Source organism: Tupaia chinensis, unplaced genomic scaffold (genome assembly GCF_000334495.1).
Source record: "Tupaia chinensis unplaced genomic scaffold, TupChi_1.0 Scaffold000097_1, whole genome shotgun sequence".
In the NCBI taxonomy this organism is placed as follows: Eukaryota; Metazoa; Chordata; class Mammalia; order Scandentia; family Tupaiidae; genus Tupaia; species Tupaia belangeri.
In genome coordinates, this window is record NW_006159559.1 from 9,470,363 (window position 1) to 9,485,660 (window position 15,298).

At 37.4% G+C, this 15,298-nt stretch overlaps 1 pseudogene; it reads right to left on the minus strand.

Moving 5' to 3' along the window:
• Positions 1 to 15,298, minus strand: part of LOC102493467 (ankyrin repeat domain-containing protein 26-like) — a 90,166-nt pseudogene that overhangs the window by 41,350 nt on the left and 33,518 nt on the right.

Here is a 15,298-nt window from a genome sequence, read left to right on the forward strand (position 1 = left end):
CCTAAGGCAAAAACCTCTAAAAAGTGTTTAAAAACTAATTTTATTTTTCTTGTGTGATATCTTTTATTAGTTTTTTTTTATAATGACAGTTAATATCTTTTCTTAGCATGTTTTGTAAGACTTTTTTCAATGGCAAATATACTACCTTACTATAAATTAGTTTTTCATTTGCCATTGAGTGTATGATAGGCACAGTCTATTATCTTCCTGAAGCTGGGTTTCTGTGCCCTATTCACTTTTAGTGCACTGCCATATACATATAGAATATATGCATCTGGGTGCCTAAAATGGGGGAATCATCATGGTATTTCCATATTCTAGTGAAAAGCTAAGTCTTTGATAACCAGTTACAAATTAATAATTCTATTTTTGAGGGGCCAACAGGTAGTGTGGAGATTAAGGTGCTCCACATGGCCACACGGCCAATGGAGGTTTGAGCCCTGGACCCAACGGCTTGAAAATCATGCCTGGCATGTGTGTGTGCATGCTCAAAGTCCCAAGGCAAATGGAAAAGAAAGGATTGTGGGGTGGCCATCCCTCTGGCAGGTGATTTGTCACTTTCCCTCTCTCTGTCTCTCTACAGCAAGCACATATACCCTATTGCAAAAACATTTAAAATTTTTGTAATTACATGTTTTTGTTGTTCCTGGAACAGGGAGGGCATTTAAATATAATTTGTTGAGTAAATGAACAAATATATACCTAAGTGAATGAGTGCAAGTGAGAGAAGGAAGAGATACATGGATCTTGCTTCAAATATCAAACATTCTGTTCACATAAGAGCTATTGATATTTGAGGTGGTTGTTCCTTTTTAACAGTCTTAATATTTGATCATTTAAATGATCAAAATCAACTAATTTTATTTTATAACTTCATGTTCACTATAACAGCACTCTTTATTTATTATAGAATAAAAGGATACGTATGTAAAGCAAAATAAAATAAAACTGTTGCAGGACCAACCCTGTAACCTGGCAGCGAGGGAAGCCAGTTCTCACATGTCTGACCAGGATTTGAATCCAGGCCCCAGAGGCTTGAGAAATGCACCAAGAATGTGTGTATGCATGCCCAAAAACTTGACAGGATGGAGAGATGGAGGAGAAGGAATTGTGGTGTGACTCCACAGAGGGACACTTTCTCTCTCTCTGTATCTGTCTCCCTCTGGTGATCACTGCATTTCCTGGTAACTAAAAAAATAATATTGTCATGACCAGTAATGTTCCTCTACCCAACACATATCTAAACGATTTATGAATTAAAAGATAGCACACCAGCACTAAAAGTGAAAATTATAAACTACTTCTTATCAAAAAACACAATGTTAAACATACAGTAAGCAATCAAAATGTTCGCTTGGCATTTGTTAATACCTTATTGACAATAATATTTGCTGTGAGCTATCTAGAACTTACTATGCATAATTTATTAAGGTAAAGTGTTTGCAAATATTGTAATATGTGCTCTCTATAAGAACCTTTAAAGTAGGTGTCACTGTCAATCTTTTTAACAATGAGGAAACAAAGGCTTATGGGGGTTAAATAATTTTATAGAGGTAATTCAATTCTAACATTGGACAGAATTGGGATTCTAGCTTTGGCTAGTGTGAAGTATATACAATTTGCACACAGAATTTGCCTACCCATATCAGGCAGAACTATATGATATTGCCAATATTCAACCATGTTAAACATGGAAAATGAAAATTGTATATTATTCCATCTATGTACAATTTGTACAATTATTACTCCAGAACCAAATCTCATGAAGGTGTCAAAATACCAAGTAAAGGGTTAAAAAATTAGAGGGCTAAAGGCAGATATTAGAAGATGTGAGTTCAAATTCTAGCTTCCATGCTAACCAGGAGTAAATGCTGGGCAAATCATCCTTACCACAGGTTTATTTTTCTGTTGAAAAAATTAGCACCATCTTGCCCTGTACACTTCACAGGGATTTATAAGAAGCAAATGGAGTATGAAAAGGATGTAAAGGAAATGAAACTCTAAAAGTTTCATTATAATAAAACTTTTATATAGTTTATTATTAACAATAATAATAAACTTTTATTATTATTATTTTCATTATAATAAAACTTCTTTATAGATTATTATAAACAATCCTTTTAAATAGGGCAAATCCAGCAAAGCACATTCCCAATTTCAAATGTGAAAGATTAGCATTAGAAACTACTGGGTGAGGCCCTAAGGAACCCTCCAAAATGCTGTTACTCAGATTTTGATCATCATGTCAAGACCAAAGCCAACTCTTCAGAACTTAATGACTAGTGATTCTCATTTGTCCTAAGGACCAATATTTGACCTAAATATTAACCAAGTGCTTCAAGATGATTCTACAGAAATTTGACTCTATCTGTAAATCTCATCACTCTTCCTGGAAACTAGTTCAAAGTTATTTAAGAAATCATGATTGCTATCCTATAAAAGCCTAATTGAAATTTCAGGAAGCTTGGAGCATTCTGGGAAACCTATGTAAATTTTTAAGAATGAAATAGTATTTCTACTGACAACATATCAAATCCCAAGAACATGTGTCGAATCTGGAGCAGACTTTCTTAACAAAGTCTTAGAACTCTGACTTCTCTTTTGAGTATCAATGCTCTTTTTCATGCTGCTTTTCTGGAATGGCGGTTACTCAGCATCAAGATATTCTCTATTCCCTGGAAATGTTTTTTTAGAAGTTTCTGTCTTAGGACACATATGCTCACCAGAGAGAGAAACAGAGACAGTAAGAGAAAAAGAGACAGTAAGAAAGTCAGAAATCATCTCGGGGATGGGGGGGGATGACCATGGCACAATCCCTTCTCCTCCATTCTACTCCTGGCACACAGCTTGACATTCAAGCCATCAGGTCCAGGACTCAAACTGCGGTCATCCATATGGGAGTACAGTGGCATAACCACTACACCACCTGCTGGTCCCTCTCTATTTTCCAGAGTGATTTACATTCAACAGTTTTCTCTCTTCCGGTCTTTTTAACATGTGAGATAATATGAGTGATTATATATTTTAAAGCACTCTATGAATGATGGGAAGAATCTTAATGACCACTTCCTGAGACAGACATAGAAACCATTGTTTCTTTGAAATCACTCTTTCAGGCAACAATCAAAGGGAGAACTTAACACATAACTTACACAAAGATTCATATTTTCCTTTGCTACTTCAATAAGAACTATAGTTTTCAAGAACTATTAGGTCTATATAACTAAAACATTGGTATGATAACCCGATCTAATTTTTTTAAAGAATTACTTAATTTTAGTTAATATTATTATTATTATTTTAATTTACTATAGGGCACACGTGCTCACCTGAGAGAGACAGAGAGAAAGTGAGAAAGCAAGCCACCACGTCTAGGGCTCAAACTTCAGCTGGCCATGTGGGAGTCCAGCATCTTAACCAACATACCACCTGCTGGCTCTATACTGATCTAATTTTAAATTTTGTTTGATGTTGTCCTATGTGCTTCTCTAATTGAATACTTGCATATCCTTTCTTTATAGATGCCTAACCTCACTCTGTTCTTTAACCATGGTTATTCAGAATATTTTCCACTCTTTGAATATCTCTACTCTCATGCTGCCTTCACTACCCTTACTAATGACTTGATCTTCTTCAGTTCTCCTTCCCTTTATCACCACCCTTTTCTCATCTATCCTTCTCAGATAAGGATGGAAATATCTTCCAAGATAGGCTCTTCCACCTGGGATTTCATTCCTTTTTATACTGTTCTCATTCTTCTTTCTCATGACATGTTCTCATCAAATGGAAGATTGCATTATCCCTTAAAAGAAAAGAAAGTAATCCAGAGCAAACAAAGCAAAATTAAAAAAAAAAAAAAATGACCTCCAGACCACTGCAAGGCAAGGGCCTGATATGGCAAAGAGAGCAGGAAACTACAAGTTTCTAGTCTATGTGCTAAGGAACCAACCACAAGCCAAAAGCAGAGGAAGTAGAGGAAGGCTCCCTCTGAACCCAGGTCCCGAAGAAATATCAAGGTGCAGAAGTTGCCCTGAGAACCAGAAAATTCATCAAGGGAGTTGAATAAAAAAAAGCCTCCCCCAAACTCCTTCCTCTTCAGGAAAACTCAAGAGAGGGAAAGGGCCAGCAATGTCCAGGCATCACCACCGGCTGAATGAGGAACTCACTCAAAATGAGCCAGACCAGGACCAGGAGAGCATGGAGAAGTCTGCCAGCTCAGGTGTTACTCTGGACAGCCAGTAATTGAGAGTGAGGCCATAGACCCCAGAACTAGGCAAAGTCTCTAGAGGCCTAACTTAAGGGAACTGTAGACAGTGAATTTTAAACCAAAGGGTGTAGGATGGTGATGAAAATAAAATTAAAGCCATGTAAAACAAACAAATTACCTGCATTTTATTCCCCTCTTAAGTTAACATTCCACATTACATCAAGACCTTTCACACTCATTTCCTGAACTTCCTAGCCATGTACTATTACCTCATAATCTGATTCCTATATACCCTTTTTTATTAATTTTCTAAAAATCCTCTTTCAAGTTATATTGACTGCATCCTCCTAGATATTTCTTTATAGTTAACTTCTTAAAAGTTATTCTAATGCTAACTCTTCCTCACCATTCTGACCTTTTCTTCCATTTCCTCATCCCAGATATTCATTATTTTTATAATTCCAATTTTAGATTGTTTGCATATTCTTATTCTACACATTCTATGTCATCGCATGGATTTGTCTTTATTCTCTTAGTGTTGATCACCTCCAAATTTCTAATTTGTCCTGGTTTCCCTCCTAAACTCCAGATCTAAATTTCCACCTCTCAACACAGTGACATGCATCCTCCATTTACACCTTAAACTCAGCACAGAAGGCATTGTCACTGGGTGGTTCAGTGACAGGCAGATGTCCCTTCAAAATCTGACCCCACTTTTTTTGAGCATTGAAAAAAAATTACTTCTCTAAGCCACTTTTTCTCATCTATAAATTTTGTAGACAATAATAGTGTTAATGAGAAGTAAATGCAACTAGTCAATGCCAGGGTCATACAAGTATTTAATGAATAAGTACTGGTATTATTATGCTTTTGTTTATACTGTTACCTTAGCCTGAAAACTTCTTTCAAATCTGTCTATGGGAATGCATGTGTATTTACTGATCCAAATCTTCCATGAAGTTTCCCCAAAGTGCTCATAGCTAGTATTATCTGAGAAAAATCAAAACACTCAGATATAATGACAATATGACCACAATTTTGTATGTGTATTTGTAAATGGTGTATAAAAATACTAGGTAGAAAGAAGAGAAAATGCTAAGAGTGGCCATTTTAAGTATGGAGGTCTGGAGACCTGATATGGAACTTTGATAAATCCTCATTTAAAAAAATATATTTAAAGGAGTTAATGTTTATTGAGGGCTTTCTAGATACTAAAATCTTTAGAGGCATTAACTCATTTATTATCAAAAATAGCAAAACCCTCTTGTGTTGTGTTATCTTCTTGCTAGGGTTTTGATGTCTTCCAAAATTCATGTGTGGAGACTTGGTTGTAATGGGATTAAGAAGGAGAAAGCTTAATCTGACTATGATGTTAAAAGGTGAGGTCTTTGGGAGGAGATTAGGATTATGATAATCAGTGTGAGGTCCTTCTAATTGACTCCTGGTGGGTTTATAAGGAGGGAGAATGAGATAGGATAGAGACATGTGGATACAGATGCATGCACCTCTCTCTTCCACCATGTTGTCATGCAACCAGAGACTCTCACCAAATGTGGCCTCTGGGTGTTGGCTCTCCAAACCATGGGCTGAGTAAGCCTCTACTTTTATACAATCACCCAGTTTCAGATATTTTCTGCTACTAGCAACAGAAGGAGTACTTGGTATTTAGGTATATGGGAGTAAAATAATGTGCCCACAGTTGGCAAGAGCTGTCTGGCTCCAGAGCCTGCTTTCTGAAGCACTTCACTGAACTGCTTGAAGGATTTTGATAATTGGAAAAAACATGTTTTTAATTACCTTTTGTTTGCCTGTCTCTGTCCTCTGCCTACCCTCATCCCCTAAAGCACCAAATTGTCTCTCCCTTTCCTTCAGAGAGACCAATCTCAGCTAGGTGTTAAAGAGAAAACAATCCGATTAGTAAAATTTGCATGAACCTGAGAATTCACAGTTACCGTTCTGAAGTAATTGCATCTTAAAAAAGAATGCTTGTTAACATAAGTGAATCCCTAATTAGAGGAATTTCTGTTGCTGTGACTAATCAAGTATGTCTACTATTGGCAGTACTTCGAGGGGTAGGAGAGTATCTTTGGAAAGAGGATTTTCTCCATGCTCCTTAAAGTACAAAGACTGCCTCATGCACAAGATTCTCCCTCAATCTGTCAGATCCGTCTTCCTTGCTACACAAATTAGGTCCAAAGCAGCAATAATTACTGCCCTTGGACTTGTGTAGGAACTAATTCTACCATTCTGATCCTGCAGCAGCCACCAAGAATGAACTTTAGAAACAAAGGTCACAGAATTTGTGCCAGAGTGTGTCTGTTGGCACGTTTGTTTTAGCCTGACACAATCTAAAACCTCAATGTTAATAAATCCCTTAACTGAAGCAGTAGATAAATATATATTATGATATTTGTTCTGGTTGTTTATAATGTTCACAAGAGAAAAGTTACCAGGCTAAGTAACTAATCTAGCCTCTTTCGGATCTCTCACATCTCAGGAAGTAACTTTTACGGCTGTGATTTTTACTTGCCCTACATTGGTTGCATATTGATGAGGTTTTTAAATCAAGGAATCTCATCTTTGCTATCTCAAAAGAGCAGTGGAAATTCACGTGACATTTTCTTTTCCTTGTCTTTCTGGAGACTGAATGTCTGTCAAGTATTTACCATAGTCAAAAGGAAGTCTAGTGGACTGATCACAGAATGACAACCGCTCAGCTGCTTGAGGAAGTGGCTGCACTAGAACAAAGCTGTAAACACATCTCCAGAACAATAATCTTTATATAATGAAATTAAGGATAAAAAAAGTGATGCATGGAAGACTTAATGAGCAACCAGATACCTAAGAGAAAATTTAGATGGATGGGAGAATCAATGGATCAATGAATAAAGGGAACCTTGGAAGAACCAATATATTTTCCTTTTAGTTCTCTAATTTCATGACTGGAACACTTGGAACAAAAGGCAGATAAACAAGATAAAATCATTCAAATTTATTTAATATAAGTTTTACATGACATGAGTGTCTTGATAAGGACATGAATAACCAAAGGATCTTTTAAAACAAAATGTTTTCTATAGTAGACAGAAACAACAAAAGTGGACAGTCATGGAGAAAAATGATAGGGCAAGGAGTGTGAGGTAAATGTAGTAAACTGGGAGAAACATGAAGGCATGATTATGCAGATTTTTCTTTGTGTCTTTAGACATAAGGTTGCTTCCTTCCTCCAGCTATTGGGAAGGCACCTCTCACATGAGTCTCATGAGTTTCTTCAAAAGGGTAGGGGAAGGTTAAAGAAATTGTCCTTCTGCCATCTCTCAAAGTCCTTAAATTTAAATATTCAACATGCCAAGGTGCCATATTTTGTGATAGTATCTCCTAAACTCCTTCACAATGACAGCACGCAATCAGGGGAAAATGCAATCAAGAAAAGAAAAATGAAATGAGATGCATTCCTTCTTCTTTTAGCCTGATTTGGAAAGGATTTTGTTGTTGTATGTATTCATGGAATTAGTCAAAAAGGCCACAACTTTGCTCCAAAAATCATTCGTCTACAAGGCAGCTCTCGATCTCAATGGGAAAGCAGGACCACTGGATGGAGGCAAAGCTGAGAGAGAATATCAGTCATTCTTCTTTTTTTTAATTCCTTTTTTTTTTTTTAACATTTGATCACTATACATGGTTTGGCTTGTCAAGAGAATTTACCCAACATGAAATACACCTCAGACTAGTCCAATAGAATTTCAGTCATTCTAACATTCCACATATTCAGTGGAGGCCAGAAAATGCCAGAAGAGGGACCGACCAGCAGATGGCATAATGGTTACATCATCGGACTCCCATATAGTTGACCGTGATTCAAGTCCTGGACCCAGTAGCTTAAATTATGTAGGGCACATGTGAATGTGTGGCCAAGATTCCAAGAGGGATCGATCCTCCATGGGGCGGAGCAGGGGTGATTCCTAGCTTTCTGTCTCTCTGTCTTTCTCTGCCCAGCAAGTGCAAGCACCCTATAGCAAAAATCTCTTTCAAAAAAAGAATGAAAGAAAGCAAGAAAGAAGAAGAAAGAAAGAAAGAAAGAAAGAAAGAAAGAAAGAAAGAAAGAAAGAAAGAAAGAAAGAAAGAAAGGAAGGAAGGAAGGAAGGAAGGAAGGAAGGAAGGAAGGAAGACAAAGAAAGAAAGACAAAGAAAGACAAGGAAAGAAAGACAAAGAAAGAAAAAGAAAACGCCGAAAGAGTGGATAGGGAAGTACATGTAATACAGTCTTGCATACTCACCCCCTCAAAAAAGGAAGACCATACTGAGTGGAGCAGATGAGGTGAAGAGGATAAGCAAATCAAGGTTGCCCAGAAATTCTGAATAAATAATACAGGTTTTCTCCAGGCTTACTGTTTGAAATTCATATTATTCAATAGTTTTCTGTTACTTGAAACAATTTCTCATTGTAAGAAACACCATGGTAGAGATTTGCTATTCATAAATATTCTTTTTTCCCCACATCTCCCACTCTCTTGTAGTTAGGTGGACCTGCATGACTAGCTCTGGAGGACAGGCTACAAGTGGAAGTGCCTTTTTTTGCTGTCAGGAGGAAGCATTAAGAGCCATCATGTGATCCTTAAGCTCTTTTACCCTGGTGCATAGATGGTAGTCTACATGTTTCAGATTGTTGATTGTCAAATGGCAGAGCCTCTATTAACCTGAACCCCTCCCACCATCTCCCATGCTCACATCCTCTGACCACCCACATTGGTTAGGCAGAGTGAGAAGAACTTTTGTTGTGGTAAGCCCTTGAGATTTGGGGGTTGTTACTACTGCCATGGCCTTTCTAATCTTGATTGATGTAGGGCTGTTGCTTACGAAAACTAGCATAGCTGCTCTGCACAGCTGCTCTACACGTGCAAAGTAAATTCATATAAACACATACATGCAGACACACAAGACATACACATACATGTCTCATAGGGAAGAAAAGTAGATTAGAAATTTAAACAGGAAAAGTCCAACAATGCATAGACCAAGTGTAAAGAGAAGACAACTATAAGTAGCAGATCAGAGAACATACGCTGGACAACTTGTGTTCAAATGTCAATTCTTTCATGTACTGAGTGACCTTGGGAATGTTGCTTAACATTTCTTAGCTGCAGTTTCCTCACCTGTAAAGTGAGTGTAATAATAGTACCTCTCTCAGAGATTTCTTTAGGATGGCACAGAGTAAGCACTCAGGAAATGCTTTGTGTGGGGTTGTTGGAAAAGTCATGATGCACTTTCACATGGAAAAACATTAAAAAAGTACATTGCAATTTTTTTGATGATCCAATATTATTAGTGATCTTAGACATAATCAATCCACATAATAAATACATTATTTTGACCCCATTCTCTCCCTTTCTTTCTCTCTCCCTCTCTTTTTTAAGACAGAAGTAAGGATGAAAACTTTTTAAATATCTGGTACTGTAAGTTATTATTTATGTCTTTTTCTTTGTATGGCTCACATTTCAAACTCAGAGTCAACCCTGGGAGTTTTTTTGTTTTTTTATGATTTTTTATTTGCATTCAATTTGTACATTTCTGATACAAATGGTGATATCTTTGATTTGATTATCACATACTCCATGTATACCTTTAAAAATGTATTATGTGCCAGCCCTCTGTTTTAAAAAAATTGTAATAGAACCACATTTTCAGAATGCAAATGTTTTAACAGGTGTTAATTTAAAAAAAAAGAAGAAGAATGTCTTTTTAGAAAAAAAAAACTAAGAGCAAGCAATAGTGATTAAGTGTGCCATTTTATGAATATTTTCACAAAATATGACAGTGGGTAAAAGAGTGCATTAATTAAAAGGAAAGATGTAGTTTCAAATAAAGGTTTGCCTTTGAAATAAGACCTGCAAATATTCATGCTTGCAAAATTCATGCATCATGTTATCAAAAACTTCAGTGCTGATGAATAACCAAATATGACAAAAGCAATAGAAGAGCCAAAGTTGCGTAATATCTAGGTGTTACCTTAAACATTATTTCAATTGTTTATTTGTTTATTTACTTATTTGAGATATTTTTTGCTACAGGGCTCATTTGCTTACTAGAGAGAGAGAGAGAGAGAAACAGAGACAGAAAGCGAGATACAAGCCCCCCAGGAAGGATATCCACGTCACAATTCCTTCTCCTCCATTCTCCTCTGGGGATTTTGGGCACACACATACATAGGCATCCAGCATACATTTCAAGTCATTGGGTCAGGGCCTCGAACTATGGTCAACTACCTTGGAGTCCAGCACCTTATCCATTATGCCACCTGCTTGTGCCATATTGTTTATTTTTATGGTCATACCCATTAACTCTGTTTCTACTCTGGAATGAGAGTGAAATAATTTTATTTCCACCATTGAAGAAAATTGAGAATTTGCATCAAAACTGTTTTTCAAGGCAATTATAAATGTGAAATGACACTGATTCACCTTTCAGCACCCGTTTCAGTAGACCATGACATAGAAGGCATACTCCATTCCCTCCTCTTGGACTACCCCTATTCCTTGAAGGCTGGTAACTTCATCTTACTATCATAACTTGCTTCTCTCCAAAGCCTCTCTTTTCCTCCTAACTTCACCTTTTATGTCCAGAAATCGCCCATCGTTCCTCCACTGTGACCCCTCCATGGTTGGATAAACTTCCAGTCTTGTCCTTCCCACTCATGCGTTGTTCGTGTCTCTCACAAACAGTGCAAGAAGGGTCCCACACACCCAGGAACTCCAGAATCTAACAAAATTTTTGATTAAACATCACAGAAGTTGTTGTTCACATACTTGAATTCTATAAACAAAGAATTATACTGTTTCAACACTCAAAGTATCTTTATTTTGCTTATGAAACTATTTTAATACAACACCTGGGGCCTATAATTCTAATGACTTTTGTGTAAATCTTATTCCTTCACTAAACAGGGAAGTGATGAAGGACAGCAATTTAATGTCATTTACCCTTGTAAGATCTCGTATCATCTTAAAAAAGCTTTTAGAGCAGTAAGTGCTATTTGCTGAAATTAAATCATTAAGGCAGACATAAGTAGTAAGCAGCTCATTCAGTGAGAAGCAAGGTCCTCAAGTGTCATGTGATTCTAATATTCATTACTGATACAGCCCAAATACTTACCATTAATTGGTCCAGTTCATCACGGTACTATAAGTCTGAGACTAAGTACAGGAGGTGTTCAATTAAGCCCAACAGGTCATCAAAACTGCAATAGCCTTTCTGGAAATCCAGTTACTATAATATCATATTGCTAATCTACAGATTGTGTTAAAACTGTAACTTTCCTTTCTAAATTTCCATTACAATCATAGTCTTTATAATGCAGGTGTCAGTATCAATTTCTTAGCATCAACATTTCTTCCAAATCCAATGCCTGAATATCTTTCTTCCGAAAAACCCAAAATACTAATATTAACACTCCCCACATTTTTCTTACAATTGATGCCCCTCTATTATGTGCAGTTATTCTACTCCCATGCACACAGAGACACACATACACTGAAATACTTCTTAAAATACTGAGAAGTTGCCCCATGATTCATCTCCTGTGTAATCGGAAAAGGAAGCATAATGAAAAGGTAGCTATCAGGTCTGTATCTGAAATTCTAAAATACTGTCCAGACACCATTCACTTACAGAAATGTACTGCGCTGAGGATTTCATTTTGTTGGAGTTTGTTTTTGTCTTTGTTTTGTCCTCCCATATCAAAAAATAAAAGCAAGACCCACAAAGACCTGGTTTACCTGTTCATGATGCAGCTGAGTAAAGCAGCCTCCTAGACTCAAAAATAAATTATTATCACCACTTGTCAGCCTCATGATCTTGCTTAGTTTACTTCATAGCACTGACCCTTGGTTTCCCCTGTAAAACTGAGTTAATACTCTCCCTCTGTTGTACAAAAGGGTTTTATTAGAATGAAATAAGATAATATATTTAAGATAATATATGAAATATGCCTTAGAGCAGATACAAAAATAAATGGCATTAAATGTGCGAAGAAGCAAGGAGTATATAAACAAGTTTCCCTATCCATAAAAAGCTTGTAACTTGTAGAAGGCAGGTGGTAGTGCACAAAAACACAACTGAATCCACATGAGAAAAGGCCTGGGCTCATGTCCTAGGGCTTCTCTGAGCAGATGAACTGGGAAAGTTCAGATTCGTGGTATAAAGACCCCACTGTGAGTGCCTATCTCTCTCTTTTTCTCTCATAGACTAAGTCAATGAATATACTTTAAAAACACAAAGTTTATAAATTCGAAGTAGTTTTAAAAAGCTTATCTTGCTAAATGAGCAAGTAAATTACACTCAGTGCAAAGAATCTTACCACCAACATGAACTCATCAAGTGTCTCCGATAATTGCTAGATGCCAGGGTGAGTCGGGGACAAGAAGATTATTACCAACTAAATTGCAAAGTAGAGAGAAGACCTTGAGCTATGATTTAGAACAGAACAGTATAGTTTGATGAGGAACAATTATTTCATGTTTTGAGAAGATATACTGGCTTATATAACACTTACGAAGCCAAGAACCACATAGTTCTGTCTCAGCAGTGTAATGAAGACATATAAGGCAATAACCAAAAGTTACTTCAAAAACAACACTGGATAATTACATGTGTTTCTTGAACACTGTAAGAGTTATACATTAACCAAAGTAAATGTTCGTTAAAATTCCTTATTTCTATTTAACCTCTACTGGGCCAACATATGGCATAGCGGTTGCATTGCTAGACTCCCATGTAGTTGACCGCAGTTCGAATCCCAGACTCGGTGACTTGAAACTCACGTTGGGCCCATGTGTGTGTGCTTGCCCAAGATCCTGAGAGGAGAATGGAGGAAAAAGGATAGCACCATGGCCATCCTCCCTGTGCAGGAGTGAGCGGCAGATTTCTCACTTTCTCTTTCTCTTTCTGTCTCTCCATCAAGCACACATATCCTACAGCAAAAATTTCTTTTAAAACATTTTTAAAGGGACCAGTAGATGGCATAATGGTTATGTCGCTGGACTCCCATGTAGTCGACTATGGTTCAAGTCCTGGACTCAGTGGCTTAAATTCACACCGGGCACGTGTGCATGCATGCCCAAAATCCTGAGAGAAGAATGGAGGAGAAGGAATTGTGTCATGGTCATCCCCTCTGGGGCGTTATTTCTCGCTTTCTGTCTCTCTGTCTCTCTCTGTCTTTCTGGCAAGTGCACACGCCCTATAGCAAAAACCTCTCCAAACAAAACAAAAAATATATATGTTTTTATAAACTATTTAACCTCCATATTCTGATACTACCATCATGCACTACAGCAATCCTTGCTTTGAATACTCAGGAGAATCATTCTTGTTCCTTTGGAAATCACCTACCATATCTAGAAATAGTCATACAATGTCACTTCCCAGTACTGCAACATCACTGGAGGTCCAAGCATCTGCAAACGCAACCCCCATAATGCTGCCACCACTACCACCCTCCTGCACCTAGACATCTGGGAAGAGTCATTTGTCATGTGCTCCTAATGTTATTTATTTTGATAATTGTGGTAATATGAAAAAGAATAAGGGGACCAGTCAGTGGTGTGGTAAATAAGGCACTGGATTCCCCCACGACTAAGCACAGTTCAAATTCCCAACCCGGCATGAAAAACTTGCTGGGCATATGTGTCCAAAATCCCAGGAGAAGAATGGAGAAGAAGAGATTATGGCATGGCCCCTCCCCTGAAGGGTGATTTTTCACTTTCCTTCTCTCTGTCTCTCTTTGGCTAATGCATGCACCCAATGGCAATAAATAAATAAATAAATAAAACTGATAAAATAGTTACCATTTTCCAGGCACTATTTTTAATACTTTATGTGTACTAAATAATTTATTTTTCAAAATCATACTATGAAATTATACTAGTAATATTCCCAATTTTCAGACAATAAAACTGAAACGCTGAAAAGTTAAAAAATTTACTAACTGACTGAAGAGAGACAGCCAAGCCTCTGGCACAGGTGATCTGGCTTCAAAATATAAGCCTTTAGGCACTATAGTATCCTCACTCCCAATAAGTGGCACACTTTTTTTTTTTTTAATTTGACCAGAGAGAGACAGAGTGAGAGAGAGAAAAGGAAAGTGAGAAAGCAAGCCACCAGATCCAGGACTCGAACCACAGTCAGCCATGTGGGAGTCCAACTCCCTTAATCACCATGTCACCTGCTGACCTCAAGAGGCACACGTTTGGAAGGCTGTAGGTAGAACAGAAGCATAAATATTTAAGGACTAGAAGATGAGGACAAAGTCAATCCTGTTACAGAAGCCAAAGTAGGAACCATTTTAAAGAGAAAATTACAAAATATGGCAACGTACAGAAAGTTCAAGTCAGCAAAAGAGTCCTGGAAAAGCATCCCCTGGATTTGGGAATTGAAGAATAAATGATAACTGGAGGACCATAGCCAAAATGTCCATAGTGCTGGAGGGTGGGGGCGTTCTACTCATATGGAAGGGGGCAGAGGAATGAGGAATAATGTGTCCCCTTGAGATGAAGAGTTATCATGAGGATGATTTCCTTTCCTTCCTTTTTCTACATTTGTAACACATTTCTAAGGAAAGAAAGACAGAAAATAAAATGACTGCACAGATGGTAATGAGGCCATTAGCAGTGGGGACATAAGCAGATGAAAAGCTTAAGGGAAATGCTGTTTGCAAGACTGTTCATTAGAAATAGATTTAAGATAAGTCTACAACAGTGAAAGATGAAGAAGTCTGAGTGAGATGAACCTCCATGTAGAGATGAAAAGCCATAAACACCAGGAGAAAAAACAGGCCCCGAACTTTTTAGGTAATGCAACCAGGTTTTAACCCAATCACTAATCCACTCTTTCATTAACCACTGGGCCTAGGTAAGTCACTACCAGCAGGCAATGACAGGAGCTCACCTTGACAGCCAGAATCAGATTCTAGACCTAACAAGTGGGAAATTTAATCATCTCTGAGAGCCTCTGTATTTTCAAATTCTATGCCTCTATGAATATTAACCCAGGTATAGCACTGGCCAAAGATTGCTACATTGCTCCATAACCATCACTCTT